Below are 15495 nucleotides of genomic sequence, written 5' to 3' on the forward strand. Positions count from 1 at the left end.
CATCGCCTCAGCCAGCTGGCCAAGAGAGGCAGATGGAATGAATATAGCAATGCTGCCATGAAATCCAGTGATGAACACAGGTCCGGGGCATAGAAGGCCCTATTCTGCCCATGGAACCAGGCCACTTTGTAAATTACAAACAAAAAGTGGTGATTTTCTAATCTTCAATTTATTAAGGTGATCATGCTAATTATCACATGATTGGTGGTAGGGCACTAGGATGAAGTAGAGAGTTTTAAAAGTAAAAATATTTTAAAAATATTCATCTGTCTTTTAAATAATAAAAATAATCTTTATGTTAAATAACAATTTTTAAAAAATAAAAAACTAGGGTTTTTCCTTGTTGCTAAGTAATTGTAAGTAGGACATTAGTAATGTGCTATTTGTTTACAATAGTCTGATAGAAAGATAACTAGCTTAACTAAGAGAATACAAAAACCTCCCAAAACCAATCCTTAAATAGTCTGTCCATACAATGGTATGACATTACCTAAATAATCCATGTCCTCCCAGCATTACCTCAACCTGTTCTTCACTTGTCACAGGTAGTAAAACAGGTCTTTGTCTTGTGCAAATAAAAAGACATTTGAGCATTTCTAAGTAAAACTTAGAGAGAAAAAAATATTTGTTTAAGACAAACAACTGTTTCACGACAGACCTATTTTGGGTGAAAAGAATGTAAAAATGTTAGCAATGTGTCTCTGGTGTATAAATAAATGCCCTGTAATTGTCTTTGCCAAAAGTGGAGGTAATGGTGTTGAAACAATGGACTCCATTGAAAAAATGAACTCCTGTAAAGTGATAAATGTGTAAGGTCAGCAGAACTATTTGAAGGTAAATCACTTTTCTTTCCTTAGCTTCTGACATCTTTAATCTGAGAAAGAAGATGTCCAGAAATTAACTCTGTGTGTTCCACAGAGGTAGGAAAAGACCTATAACAGGTATAGGATCACACCTGCCACTTCACTTACAGGAACCCCTCCATTACCCTGCCTCTTCCCTGGATTAGACAATTTCTAGCACAAAAATCTCCAAACTGTGTTCAGACATGCTCAACTCCTGCTCAGACTGTTTCACACAGATTGCTGGCAAGACTGATGAGGCTGATGCATTTCTGTCCAGCCTGTGGCCAAGGGGCTAATGCTTCACATTCCTCCTGAGGGGCTGGGGTCCCTTAAAGAGGTAATGGGCAAAACTCCACCTGTATGCACAAAGAACTGCCATATCAGTGGGCCCAAATCATACTGGGAAGTTCCATCTGGGGAGGAGAGGGCTGCCCAGGAGGTAGTTACAGTTGAGGGGTGCTTTGACTTCTTGTACAGCTCACACAGATTTGCCATAACAGGCAACAGGCAACACACACCAGGTAACATCACCAGGAGTGGAGCAGATTTAGCACTGCAGAAACTAGTACCTTATTTCATACCAGTTTACACAATGTGCTCATGCCGTACTTTCTCCATTTCTCAGTTTCCATTGTATCTTCCAGCCATTCCTAATTCTGATCTCCCGTAGCTCCCCCCAGTTTTAGATGTATTTTACATATTGCTATATTGTATGTGTATATATGTTATATTGTGTGTATATATAGCTGATATATACATATCTATACAACACTGCTGCTGTCCCAGCAGCAGCAGTATCCTGCTGTAAAGAATTCACTCAAGGAGAGGAGAATGCACTTAAGTCAGCAGCTGAAGGATCCTTATTGCAGGTGTAGAAATAATGTGTTTGTGATGGGAACATCAACCTCTGCACCAGTGACTGAGTACAAGCATAGAGGGTTTAGTTTGAGAGGGTTTTGACTCTGTCTCTGTGCTTATATCCTCTTTCCTTTGAAGACATGAGAATTTTCCCATTAGAGCTTACTTTGTGGTATTATTTTGGGAATAACCTCACAAGAAACTGAACAACAATAAATACATAAACATTGGAATAAAGAAAAATCTGTTAATGCCAAGTGTGTAAGAACTTACATCCCTGGCAAAAAAAAAAAAAAAAAGAACTACTAGAATGAAAAAACATTATGTTCTGATAATTCCCATATTTGATGTCTTACTTCTTATGCAATGCATTTTCTGTACATCTCTGGTGTTTCCATTAGAAATATGATTCTCCTTCCCTGTGTCCTGCTCAGCTGGTATTTTGGTCATGACAGATTTTCATTTTTAAGAACAAAGGAATTTTTGGAAAGGAAACAGGGATTTATGAAGTCCCATTACTTTTCTCTGAAACTGACAACATAAATGATTATATAAAAAGTACAAGCAACTATTACAGGCCAAAAAAAAAAAAGAGTTTTCTTTCTTACCCTCAGCATCTGTCAGCTACAAAAGCAAAACCCAAAGGGATGCTCTCTATTTAAAATTATCTCTATTATTATCATCATAAGACAGTCAGAACTACTTTAACCTTACAGGTCTATCTCTTTGTGATATCCTGTTAGCTGTTGGTAACAGCAATGTTATATTGTGTTAAGGAGTTTCACAGGTTTTTCTATTTTAGTGCATCACATTTTCTGACATTTAAGTGTACATTCTTATGTTTGTCTGTGAGTTTACATTATTTATATATTTTTTTTGAAATTATTTATTTATTGTCCCCCACTCATCTCTACTTTAAACAACCCCACATATAGTGTCTCCTTGCATAAAAGTCTCAAGAGAATTTCTAATTTGTTTCATCATCTGTTTTTGTAATAATTTTGTTTGCATTTTTTGAGATGGAGAGAACAAAATAAAACACAATAGAAAATATAACTCTGATTTAAATAGTGCTTGAATATTATAAGAATTATTTTCTGTGTTGTTTATAGACACCTTTCTTGATAAAGATCCTTTTATGCAGATGCTTCCTAAGTGTGGCCTTAGGATTTGCCTTCGGGACCATGAGCATCTTTGACCCTTTGTTGTGGTTGAGGCAGAGAAAGTATTCCTAACAACTTCCTGAGAAGTATCTCTTTGTCTGCCTAAGAGCGAGTGTGTATTATTTTAGCAGTTCCATGATATATTTTAAAACTCTCTGAATGTACTATTTAAACTGAGGACTTGTCCTTCACCTCATCCTTGTTTCAACAACTCTCCCTCTGATTCCTCAATCTCCAATCTGGAGGTAGAATAAAAATGGTGTATAGGGCTTTTCTGGCATTTTCTTACTGTTTCTACCCTCTTCTTTTATCTTCATATTTTTAGTAAAGAACATTAATATACTTTTTCAAAAAAGTAACATATACAAAGATGCTGTTAAAATTGAAAGCTAACAAAGAGTTGAAATGCTTCATTTTTTTCACCCAAAGATTGAAAGCTGAAGGTAAGGTGGTATTTCTATGAGAAAGGAAAAGTACATTATTTTTGTATCTTTATATAAAATATTTCAACTGCCATAACATCATTTATTAGACTAAAAACCTATGTATTTGTTCTAAATAATTAAAGGTAATGTTTTGACACAGAGAAAATAAAATTCCATTAGTTCTATTTAGTGCTGACTTGGGGTCATCTATTATTAGGACGGGGATGGGTGACAGGAGATGACCACTCTTTCCTTGCAGAAAGGGAGAGACAGAGGTGTTAGCAGCTGCTGCTTGTGGCCTTTGTCCGACCTCCTTCCCTGGCCACCTGCCCCCTCTCTCCCTCCCTTCACACTCTCCAGCAGCAAGGCTCCCCCTGGGTGGAAAGCTGAGAAAAGCTGTGCTTGGCAGAGACCCCTGCACACTACCAGTGCCCATGCTGCTCTGAAGGGGCTGTTGAGGGGCAGAAGCATCTATTCTTAATAAAGCCAAGTACACTTAGCCATAAGTAAATGAATAAATAAATTATTAGAAGCTGGGTAAATGAAATAGCAATTGAAGTACCCTATTTAAACCAAGGTATTCTGTCCACAAGGAATAGTGCTTTAAGGAAAGCAGAAGTCACTGGCATTTGTGAGCTTGCAAGCTGAGAGCTGCAAGCAAACTGCCTCTGTCATCATTTGAAAACATAATGCTGACAGATCCCTGACTTGGCAGTAGCACTAAACAGGATTAACCACTCTGGCATCTCAGGTTTCATTGCACTGAAATGGAAATAAGTGCTGTTCACACAAAGAATGGCATTTGTCATATTATTCATGCCTGTGGTGGCCTCTCAGGGTGTACATGGTTGGTCACATCAAGCCAAACAATGCATGACTTGAAACTAAACTTTCAAGAATGCTTTAATGGTGTTTTTATTAGCTAATTCTTTTGGTTTTAGGGTACTAATTGAAAGAGATAGCAACCTGGCTCAAACATCCTGATACTCTTGGCTTCAAAGAAAGCACCTTTCTGGTTTGATTCTTATGCAGCACATTCATTTAGCAGTTAGCCCTTTGCCCAGCCATGGCACTCCCTGTCACCTCCATTTGTCCCAGGGCATGCTCAGCCCAGGGTGTAGCCCAAGCAAGGATTTACACACCCATCACTCAGAGACCTGATTCATTTGATTGTGGATTTGAGATCCTGTTCCAACCAGGGCAGTGGCTCCAGCAGGTCACAGCTGCCACCCTGCCCCAAGGCAGCCCAAGTGGTGGCCAGCCTGTGCTAAATCCAGCTGATGGCCCACTCCCTCCCCTCACTTGCCAGCTGGGCTCCACCTTGCTCCCTTGCTTGCCCCTGGCCTCCTTCTGCCTGCCCCACCCTGCACAGAGCCAAGGGGCACAGGAGGCTGCCAGCACGGGCTGGCAGGGAACTGTCAGCAGTAACTGGCAAATCCCATGGCAGAAGTGCTTGTTTCAGTAGCATCACAGAAACTGGACTGGATTTGGAAGTTGTGGCACCATGGGGTCCAAAGGCTACATTTGAGAGAAAACACCCCCTTACATGTGTCTGTATGACTCTGCCAGGTTACCTAAAAATATTGGGAGATAACAGTGCATTTGCTTAAGTGTTTCAATTTCTCAAAGCTTTCTCACAGCTAGAAGAGCTGGAGGTTTTTTTTCACGTGGGACTGAGTGGGGCAGTGATGTCCCCAGACAGCTGGATAAGCCCCAGCAGCAGGGAGATGGCAGGCTTTGCAGCAGCTGCTGAATTCAAGGGTAGGGATTATTAGCACTTCATCTTGTTTGCTCTCACTCTTAGTGATGAGGGTGCTCTATTTTAATTGAATTTCCTTTCCACTTTCAAAGAGCATCCAAAGGAGAAATGTCAGCACATTAAAGGAGACTTTGCTTTTGTTTGCCAAAATATGAACCTGGAGCCAGAATAGTTCCTCTCTGGTAATTATAAAAGCTCAAACATTTATTACTCTCCTGTTGGATGACACTTGTAGTACACCTTGGAGAAATTAATTCTTACCTAGGCCTGCAGAGAAATCAATGGCATTAAGAGAAAAGTTATGCTACCTTCTATCCTGTTTTGTGGAGTGTGCCAACTAAATGACAATAATTAATCATTAATTTTACTATTGCAAAATAAATTGGAATTTGAGTCAAGTGCATTGCAAAAATATTTGATGACATAATCAGGATTGGTGGCTGGATGTTTATTAGAGCTTTTGCATTCGGACCTCTAATAAAAATCACTGACCTGGGTTGTTATGACCCAGAAGTAACAGTCTTCTTCCCTGGTGCTGTTGCTTTATTTGAAATCCCATGTTTGAATCCATTTCATAAAATGTTTTCTCCTATTTTATTAATTTCTTTTATCCTAGCTGGAAAGATTCCTACTACATTTACACAAGTAGTTTGGATCACTGAAATTGTCTCCAGTAGAGGGATTATTATTCCTGGATTAAAAAAAAAACAAACCTCAAAACAAGGTTGGTATTTTAACTCTCAAAATGAGATAGTTAGAACTTGAAGTACTGAAAACATTGGATTTGCATAATTTGAATTCAAACACAATGCAATTTATGTCAAGGTAAAGAACAGGTCAAATGAGGTATTCAGAAATACTGAAACAAATAATTTCCATATAAAAACCGGTTTTACTTTGTCAGTTTATGAACATGTTCAGGATTCTTATACTTCAATTATAGAAAAAACTACTGCTTAAAGTTTTGTCTTTTTTGGTTTTATAAATCTATTACATGTTTTTGCCCACAAGATTTTGGGAGTAAACATTTTATTCTTGTTGTTTGTCATTGTGCAGAAAGCACTCACTTAAAATAATATCAAAAAAAAATCTGTTTTCCCTTGCTGGGCAATTTTAATCACTATTCATCCAGTGGCAAAAGATTAGCCATAGTTTAATTCTGTCTTGCAGGAAATTGGTTTCTCACTGCTTTTCCTTTAAAAATCAATTTTTAACTAACACAGTCAAATATTTTAACAAGTTGTGTGGTGAATATTCTGTTCCCACTTATTTCTGTGAACTTCTTGTACCTCAGAGAAGTTATTTTCAGGTTTGCAGCTATGCAAATGAAAGTAACATAACTCCTTTTCTTCAGGGCTACCAGTTCCTACATGCATGTCTAAACACCTCATGTATATACTGTAATATTATAGCATTAAATGAAACTGCTTTAGAAGGCCTGAATGTTTTTACTTACTCTAGTCACAGTGAGTGTTCTTTACACTTGTCATCTGAAATTATTCCTGCTCTTAATCTACACAGTTTAAAAATTGTGAAGGAGGTGATGGCATTTTCTATAAGCCAGCAGAAAAGGAAAAGAAACATTAAAGAAGATGTTATTAAAAGCATATGTCATCGTCACACTTCAGGCCCTGAAGGACTTCTGAGGCTGTTCTGGAAAAGGCAAGCTTCATTCTTGAGAAAGAACAAAATGTTAATTTGCTGTAGGATAAAAATCTACTGTATCTGTTGAATTCACATAACGGAATGCTAAGGCAGACCTCTTTAGGTCTAAATTGCAGCTTTCTTCAGCTAGTGAAACTGCACATCCTCTCAGATATCTTTGATATACTTAGTCACATAATCATATTGTGACAGCTTGAAAGGAGGAGGACTCAGAAAATAGAAAAGCAGTTTAAAATTCTTATTGAAACAATTTATTTTTGGAAGACAGTGGCATGAGTTTCGCAGAAACAATAAAATCCTTTCCGTGAGGAAGCTGATATTTTCTAATGGCCTTCAAGAAGGCTTACATTCATTGAATCATGTTATTATCAGGGACCATAGAAGGTGGCTGAGTCCACTCTCTGCCTGATGGCCAATATACCAGTGCCAGTTCTGAACAGTGGTGCAAGCTCTTCTTGTAGAGTCTGAGGTTGGTGGCTGCACAAACACCCAGCCAATCTTCTTCCTATCCTTATAATTGTTATTTTCTAATCTTTTTGCTTTGTTTTAAACCTTGATACATCCACTATGGAACTGGAGAGTGAATTCATCCTTTTATCTTTACAGTACTTTCATATACCTGATACACATTCATATCAGTACTGCATAGATATGTATGTTTCTCCTTCTTTTACTTTCTCCCTTCAACCTAAATTCCACATTGTGGGTTTTTTTTTAAATTTCCTTCTAAGTTATGTTTTATAGATACCTGATCATTCAGATTGTTCTTTTCTGCTCTTTCCATGGGCCACATATTTACTGAAGCCAAACAGACCATAGCTACTAAGTTTTCCTAGGGCCATGTAAATAAGGCTGTTTCACAAAGAGTCCATCCTTTTCTGTATTGTTTTATGTGGTTTAACTTTCTCATTGCAGCTTTGTGACATTATCCCTTTTTTATAGATTGTGATTCACATAAAAACGGAATTTTTTTTTTTGGTCACATAATTGCAGCTTTTTTTCCCTGCAGAACACCCAGTAGTTCCCCCTTTCCTGTTTGTATAGCTGATCGCATCTGCCGCCACCCAGTAGCAGGCACTTATCCCTGTTGAATAGAACCCTCCTTTTTCCAAACCAAACCACTAGTGTGCAAAAATCCTTCTAAACCCAACATCTGTCCTCCAGCATTCTAAAGACTCTCAGTTTGGTATAATCTCCAGTAATGTAAACACGTTTTCTGAACCATCACTGAGTTCATTAACATCCTTCTGACAACGAGCCGCTTGTATGAGCTCCCTAAATAACTCCTTTTACATTGTTTTCCTTGTTTGCTGAAAGAATATCATATAAAACCATGTCAAAAATCTTACTAAAGTGACATTCAACATGACCTTCAATGTTTCTCCTCTGCTGATGATCTCTTACTTTGTTGCAGGAGAGATTAGATTTGACATCTTTTGTTCTTGACAAAGCTGTGTTGGCTGTTACTTGTTGTGTTATAACTGCTCAAAGATAGCTTGTTTACTTGCTCCAGTATCTTTTCTGTGTACTGAGGTCCAACAGATTGGTATGTAACATCCTCTTTCCTTCTTTCTTTTTCAACAATACAGTTTCTCCCCTTCTGTCCTGTAATATTCATTCACCAAAAATTATCAATGATAACCATTAGTTTTCATCAAGCAGCCCTTTAATTTCAGGTGATGGAAAAGCAGAAAATTGTGTTTGAGTAATTTTTCACTTGGTTCTGTGATTGTCAAATTTGAAATGCCTTTTTTCCTAATTATCAATAATGCCTGGTGTATATATATATATATATATATATAAAGTAAAAATTAGATACAAAAATATTAAAAAGTTTGACTTTCCCAGTGTTGTCTATTAAAAACTTTCCAGTTTTGCTTGATAGGGGCATAATCATTTGCTTGATTCTTTTCCATGCCTGGCAGTGCACTTAAAATTATTTCATGTTACCCCAAATGTCCCTTACAAGTTGTTTCTCATTTTCTGCTGCCTTTTCTTACTTAATCCCTGCATGATCAGGCTATGCTGTTGTAACTCCTCCAAGTAATCTGACCCAAATTCTCTTTTCTAGAAGCTTCATTCCTATCTGAGGCTCAGGAGGAGCTTGCGACAGCCAGGCTGATCTTTTACTCTGCCTGTTGCATTTTCTGCATGGAGAGTTCATTTACTTATACCCTTGGTGTTGTTTCTTTGGGGAAGTTCTTAAACTTTTTTTTTTTTTCCTTTATCAACCTCCCAGAACATCATGTTGGCCACTTGTAGGAGTTCATGGGAACCTACCTCCATAAAATGTATTTTTTGGTGTGTTTTGATGTTTTTTTCTAAAATCACAGAATCTCCCTGTAAAAAAACTGTGAAGCCATACATTTATATATGTATACATATACACATATATGTATACATACATACTTATATATACATGCAGATGCATGTGTCTATCTCCTTCTTTGTGAAGAACACTGAGAACTTAAAAAAAGCTTGTTTTTCTGACCCAAGTATTTCAGTTAAGTACCTCCAAAAGAAAATGAAAGATGATGGGCGAGTCACCAGAAAACAAGGTCATCATTCTACTGGAAAATAGAAGCAGTCAGGATTTTTTCTTCCTTTTCTAAAAATCCTGTAAAGAATTTTTTTGTTTTACGTCAGCAATAGCTTGGAGGTGAAGGACACATGTGAAAGCATTATAAATCCATTCCTGGATTAGAAGAAGGTGTTAAAAGTTTTCTTCTATTCTGCTCTTTTTTCTGGTGATGTATCTTGTAGACATTTATTCTCATGACTATTGTTTATTCTGCTTCATCACATCAGGGATCTAAGAAGCAGGATTATTGTTGGCTGGACTTCCCGATTTCAGCCTTCAGGGACAATTACGAGCTGGTATAGGACGGCACCAGTTCATGTTGTTCTGCAACAACAGCTGTAGAAACTGAGATACGGTGTCCCACTGCCTCCCAGGGAACAGATCCCTCAGATCTTGTATCTAGAACTGGCTTGGGTTAAAAGAATAGCTTTAAAATCTGTTTTCATTTCTTCTGTGTCTCACAGGGACTTATTCTGTGACACTTGGCATGTTTTTGTATCTATCATTACAATGAACATAATCTCTCATTTTCCTGCAAAAGTCCAATATTACAGAAAGGGGAAAATATTTTAAATTAAAAGCAGCATTCATCTGCATTGGTGATGAGCATAACACATTTCACTATAAAGGCTTTCTGTAAGCATGTTTCAGTATTTCTTTCTCTTCCTCTTGTGTATTTTAATTACTTGGATTAGCATATTTTTACTTGTTTCTTTCATGTTGTCTTAATATTAAATATTTACAACTATGTCAAGGACTCATTTTCCTTGTTTCTAAAGATCCATTTGCTGCTTATGAGAGTGCTTAAAATAAATTGTTACTAGTAACTTGCAGTATATGCAGGATACTAAATGGGCTGTACGAATTTCACTGTCATACAGAAGAGTATGAGGAGGGTTGGGTAGATATTTGGGGTTTCTTTTCTGTGGTTTGGGGTTTTTTTCATTAAAAAAAAACTCACAGAACCTCAATCTGATGACTTTTGCGTAATTTCGCATTTAAAATTTCACTTCCGAGTGATGTTAAATACCGCAGATGAAAATTGGGCACAAACTCCTCTGAATGCTGGTAGCATTTAAAGTATGATGTTGTACCAGTTATGCTTATGCCTACTCGCCTCTTCGGGTCTGAATTAAAACACCCAAAACTTATAAAATCGGAATGCATCCTCCCAAAAAGCCAAGGAAGAGCTTTTCCTATTATACAGTACTTATAAGCTTAGATGTCTGTAAAATAATAATGTACTATTTCCCAGGTGGATATGCACCGATTATAACGTGCATTATTACCCGTTATAAGCGGTGATATGTATTATACTCATATTCCGTGATCACTCTTGCACGTTCAATGCAGGGCACTGTTCACCACGTGTACGCTGGCGGTGCCGGCACCACCGCGCCGCGGCTGCCGCGCTCGGCACCGGCCGCCTCAGCTTCCCCTCAGAGCCCCCGCCACCGATCCCTCACGCCTTCTGCAGGCGTTCACTGCTCACACCCGAGTCTCCTACAAAAACACCTGCCAAGGGCTCCTTTCCCCCCTCGCAAGGCGCTCCCGCTCCCGGGCGCAGCAGCCCCCGCCAACCCCTCCCGCCGCAGGTCCGGGCACAGCGCGGGGATTCTGACGGCGCGGGGACAGCGGCCGTGCGGAGATGCCGGCGGGGCGCGGGGATGGAGGGGGGTTGCGGGGCTGGCGGCCATGAGGGGATGCAGGCGGGGATGGCGGGCAGTGCGGGGATTCTGGCCGTGAGGAGATGCCGGTATCTCGGGATGCCCGCGGGTCGCGCAGCCCCGAGCGGAGCCGCCCCCGCCGCGGCGGGCGGAAGGGGGACGGCGGGGGGAGAGGCCCCGCGCCCCCGGTGCCGCTGCCGGGCATGCGCGGTGCCCCCGGAACATGGCGGCGGCGTGAGGCGGGCGGCGGCAGGAGCTGCTTGACAGGACGCCGCGGAGCCGCGTCCCGCCCGCCCGGTGAGTGGCGGCGGCGGCGTTTCCCGCTCCCCGCGGTGGCGGGCAGGGGGAGGGAGGAGCGGAGAGAGAAAGGGAGGCGAGGCGGACGTCGCGCCCCCTCCTAGGCTCGCACCGCAGCCTCCGCCCGCCGTGGCCGCCGGGCGCCCCGGTCCGGGTTCCCCTCCTCGGCAACAACATTGCGCTGGAGGCGGCACCGGGTCTGGCCGGGGCTTCCCCATGCTCCAGCACCGTTCCCCTCCTTTGCGGGCTGAACTAAGAGTGCGGCGGGTCCCGCCGACTGCGCCCGCGGGGACCCGCGGGTGGCCGAGTCCGAGCGCAGCTGCGAGGGTGAGAGGAGCGGGGCGGCTCTGTCTGCCGGCGCTAACAGCGTGCCTCTCTCTGTCCCGGGGTGGCCGCGACTCCCGGTAGCAGGAGCTCCGGTGGGCAAGGGCGGCACGGGAGGTCCCCGAGCCGCCGGTGCCTCCGGGACGAGCGGCGGGGCCGGCGGCGTTTGACAGGAGCCCGAGCAGGACACGCCTCCCCTCGCCGGGGCGGCCCCGCTGCCTCCCCCGCGGTGGCCGTGGCTCCCCGTCCTCCCGGCGGGGGCTGCTCCCGATCATCCCTGCCCGCCGACCGCCGAGGCTGGCGAGGTACTGGGCAACGGGCGTCGACCAGGAAAGCCGGGTGCATGTTAAAAATCATTTAATTCCGAGCGCTCGCTTGTGTTGGGTAAGGGGTGCTGGGGGGGCCGCTTGAAGACAGCGCGGTGCCAGACGTGGCCTATTGTGGGGCACTTGTCGGGTTGCTGTGCACTGCGGCACTGTTCCCGTTTTCTTTACAGTTAAACTGCGTGTGTGGCATATATTGATTGTCGACTTAAAGGGGGTATCTTGCACGGGGAGTCATAATTTTGGATGGTTCAAAGAAAGTAGTTCAAATATGGAAAGTTCTGTTACCGTGTTTGTCATTGTTCTCGTTAGCTAGGCTCACCTATAACACGTTATTACCGTGCTGTAGTGTGTATCAATATTCAAGTTAAATTTTATGCTCAATTATTCTTTAGGAGTGAAGGCATGCTTTAAGTGTTAATACAGTTTAAAGTTGAAGTCTTTCCACAGTAATTTGCTGTTTCTCTGATGAGTTAGACTATAAGAGATAGCAAAAAATAATTCTAAGACCTAAAAGGTTTAATGAAAATGGAAAATAGTGATATTTTACTGGGTTCTGGTAATGTAAACTTTGCTTGTGACTCGTGCATATCCTAACTAACCTAGACAAGGTGATGAAAACTTAAAAAGCATAGACTCTGTAGATATGACAGTAGGTTTTCAGAGCATGCTGTGTCTGACTTGTAAACAGCTCTTCAAGTATGACTGGTTATGAATTTTTTATAATATAGACTAACAGTCTTAAACCTTTGGATTCTAAGATCATTCCTGCTTCACCTTACTCTTTGGAAGTGGCAGAGCAAAGCAGTTGGTGAGGCAGTCGTGCAGGGTCACCAAGAACTGCAGCACTGGTACAGATGGGAGCAGTATTGCAGGGAGGCGTTTGCTGTGTTACCCTTGGGTTTTGGGCTGTCACGTTAATGTTTCAGAGTAAATAGGGGAGGGAATGATGCATTGTGCTGTACCAGCTCTCCACGGGCCACCATCGAGTGCTGCTCAGGCCACAGCAGCCCACAGCCCATGTGAGCCATTGCACTTAGAGTGTGTCCACAGAAACTCTTTGTATAGCCAGGCTGTGCTTTGGGGGGCAGGGGGAGCTGATTTTATCCCTTAGGGTGCCATAAAATGTAAGTACTATTTAAGGATGATATTACTTGATCTGATGTAAAGAAGAAGTGCATTGGAGACCCTTCTGTTAGTATTTTATTTATGGGAAGTTGTGCAGTAATGCAAGTGGGAAGCTGCAGGAAACAGTGTATGGTGAAACGGAGTTTGAGACCAGGAAGTGTTTATATGGCTTTTAACTTTAATATGGTCTGGTATTGAATATGAAAATAGAGTTTGCTAATTTTTTTTGATACTCAGTTGATGGAGTCGATGCTCTGTTTTTCTATTTGATGTAAATAGGTAGCAGTATTTGTGTGATATCTTTCAGGTTGCTTGGTATTTTATATTCTTGTAATAATGTTTAGATTCAGCAAAAACAAATGTTGGCTTTTCATGATGTACTGTAGTAAAAGCATAAATTACTTTCACAACAATTAGAGACCATGTAGATATGAGAACATAACATAACTAGATTGTTCTTAACATTCAGACATATATAAGTCTTGATGTAGGAATTTTAGGAAACAAGCAATGGCTGTACTTTAAAATATTTTTCTTTTGACTTTGTGTGTTCCTACATTAAATGTACAGATTACAGATGCTTTTTTCCCCCTTTGCTGAGACTGCCGTTGCTGTGACCAGATAGTGTGCTCGTAAGGCAGAGGCATTGTTTTCTGGAGTAGCTGCTCGAGTTCAAAAGATACATTTTGCTAGTGTGAAATTTGTATACTGAGAAAGTATTGATTCCATTACCTGTCTAAAATTTGTGCTGAAGTGCAGCTTTACTTGAGAGAATGTGAAGAAACTCTAAGCAAACTTAGCTGCTTGTGCCTGTTGTACATAGGTGTCTGTTTTCTTGATATTCCAATGGGATCGTGAGCTGTGAGTGAGTCCTGTTTACTCCCTTTGCTGAGTGAATGTACAGGGACAAATGAAGTCTTCAGCAATTATCCACTGCCACTAAATAGTGTCACTAACAGGAAATGACATTTGTCATTAACTGTTCAGGACACTGCAGCTGGCTTTCTTATTTGTCTGGATATATCTGCATCAAAGAAGGGTGAGTGAAATACATACTTATTCTTTTCATGTTTTAAGGAAATCTTTAGAAATATAATTTGACAGTCTATTGTGATATTTTTAAAGTGTAAATATAGAAGAAATTACAGGTAGGGACCAGGACACTGCTTCAAGGAGTCTAGACAAGGGAGGTTGTTAACTAATTTTGTGAGCTCCATATCTGCGGGGGCATTTAAAGTTCTCTTCATTCCCATTTGAAAGAAATAGCCTTAGGCACCCAGCCTTAGTGCTGATTGCTTTTTTCAGAGATTAAAATCTTAAATGTAAAGGACTATACCGTTTGTATTCTTGAAAGTGTAAGACATGCAACATAAATTGCTCAGAATGAGATTTTTCTAGTGTGTGGGAAGAGCCAGAAATGCCCATATAAAATTGTCAAAGTGTAATAGAGCAGTGGGTAAATAAGAAGCAGTGGAAATGTTTAAATTTAAAGTTCCAGAATATTTGTAAATAAATACAATTTGATGAATAATTCTTTTTTACTGTGATTTGTGCTTTTGGTATATGAGGGTGCTTTTCCTAGAAAATTTGTACATATTTGGAGATTTCTTGTAAGGTCCAACTGCTCTATAAATAAGTGTTAGGATGCTTTAATATTAGTTATATGCAGTTAAGTTTATTTTTGCATCGTAATGATGACTGATAATGTGTGTGTGAGCAGCTTTCCTTACAATGTCCAAGTGGAGGGGCAATTAATTTGTTTGAGGTAAAGTCACTGAAAAGTGAGGCAGTTGAGTACTTAAGTGAACTGTAAGGCTTTTTAAGAGTATGCTTCTGTGTAAGTACTATTTTTGTACCTTCATGCACCTGCTGGCTGACTTGCTGTGTGTGGTCAGTGAGGGCTGAGGGTGTGCACCCAGCTCCTGCTGCAGTGCTGGCCAGCAGTGCTGGAGCAGCAATGCTGCCTCGCTCCTGGGAGCAGCAGAAGATCATTTGGTGAGTCACCTGCTCAGTCCAGGTGTGTTTCTGTAAACTGAGCACGTTGCCAAAAACTTGTGTTCTGTATCTGTGATCTCTTCAAGTAGATTACCATCTTTTGGGATGGGAAGGGTGACTTCAGGTACCTGAGCCAACAGTGAGCAGGCTCCCCTTTTATCCGGAGCAGATCTATACACAAAGAGTGAGTGGTGCATAAATGGTGCTGATGACCATCAGAGGTACTTGTATCTCATCCTTGTTGGTCTTTCTGCTTGGTCAACAATGGTGTAGGTCTGGAGGAAAGTCAGGAGCTGCCTCATAACCGTTCAGAAAGCAGCAGCTGTTTCTATTACTTTTATTTTTTGGGCTTGCTCTGATAGTTTCTTTTATATACAATGGACATTTGGCATAAGTGCACACAATGAAACCAGTTGTAAAGGGGATGTAATGTGTTACATACACCCTTAGCACTGTGTGTCTGCA

At 41.1% G+C, this 15495-nt stretch overlaps 1 protein-coding gene across 5 annotated transcripts in view; it reads left to right on the forward strand.

Annotated features, from left to right (window-relative positions):
- The first annotated feature begins 11189 nt into the window (after positions 1-11189).
- SCML2 (Scm polycomb group protein like 2) overlaps positions 11190-15495 on the forward strand; it is a 75188-nt gene continuing 70882 nt past the window's right edge. Inside the window, exon 1 of one of the 5 annotated variants that reach the window (XM_036379379.1) lies at positions 11190-11260. The gene's annotated coding sequence lies outside the window, so the exon portion shown is untranslated. Of the gene's footprint in view, positions 11261-11529; positions 11588-11680; positions 11969-15495 lie in introns of those variants that run through there. The other 4 variants (XM_036379401.2, XM_054518568.1, XM_036379390.2 and 1 more) reach the window with 4 other exon arrangements.

The sequence above is a fragment of the Molothrus ater genome, chromosome 2, assembly GCF_012460135.2.
Source record: "Molothrus ater isolate BHLD 08-10-18 breed brown headed cowbird chromosome 2, BPBGC_Mater_1.1, whole genome shotgun sequence".
Taxonomy (NCBI): Eukaryota; Metazoa; Chordata; class Aves; order Passeriformes; family Icteridae; genus Molothrus; species Molothrus ater.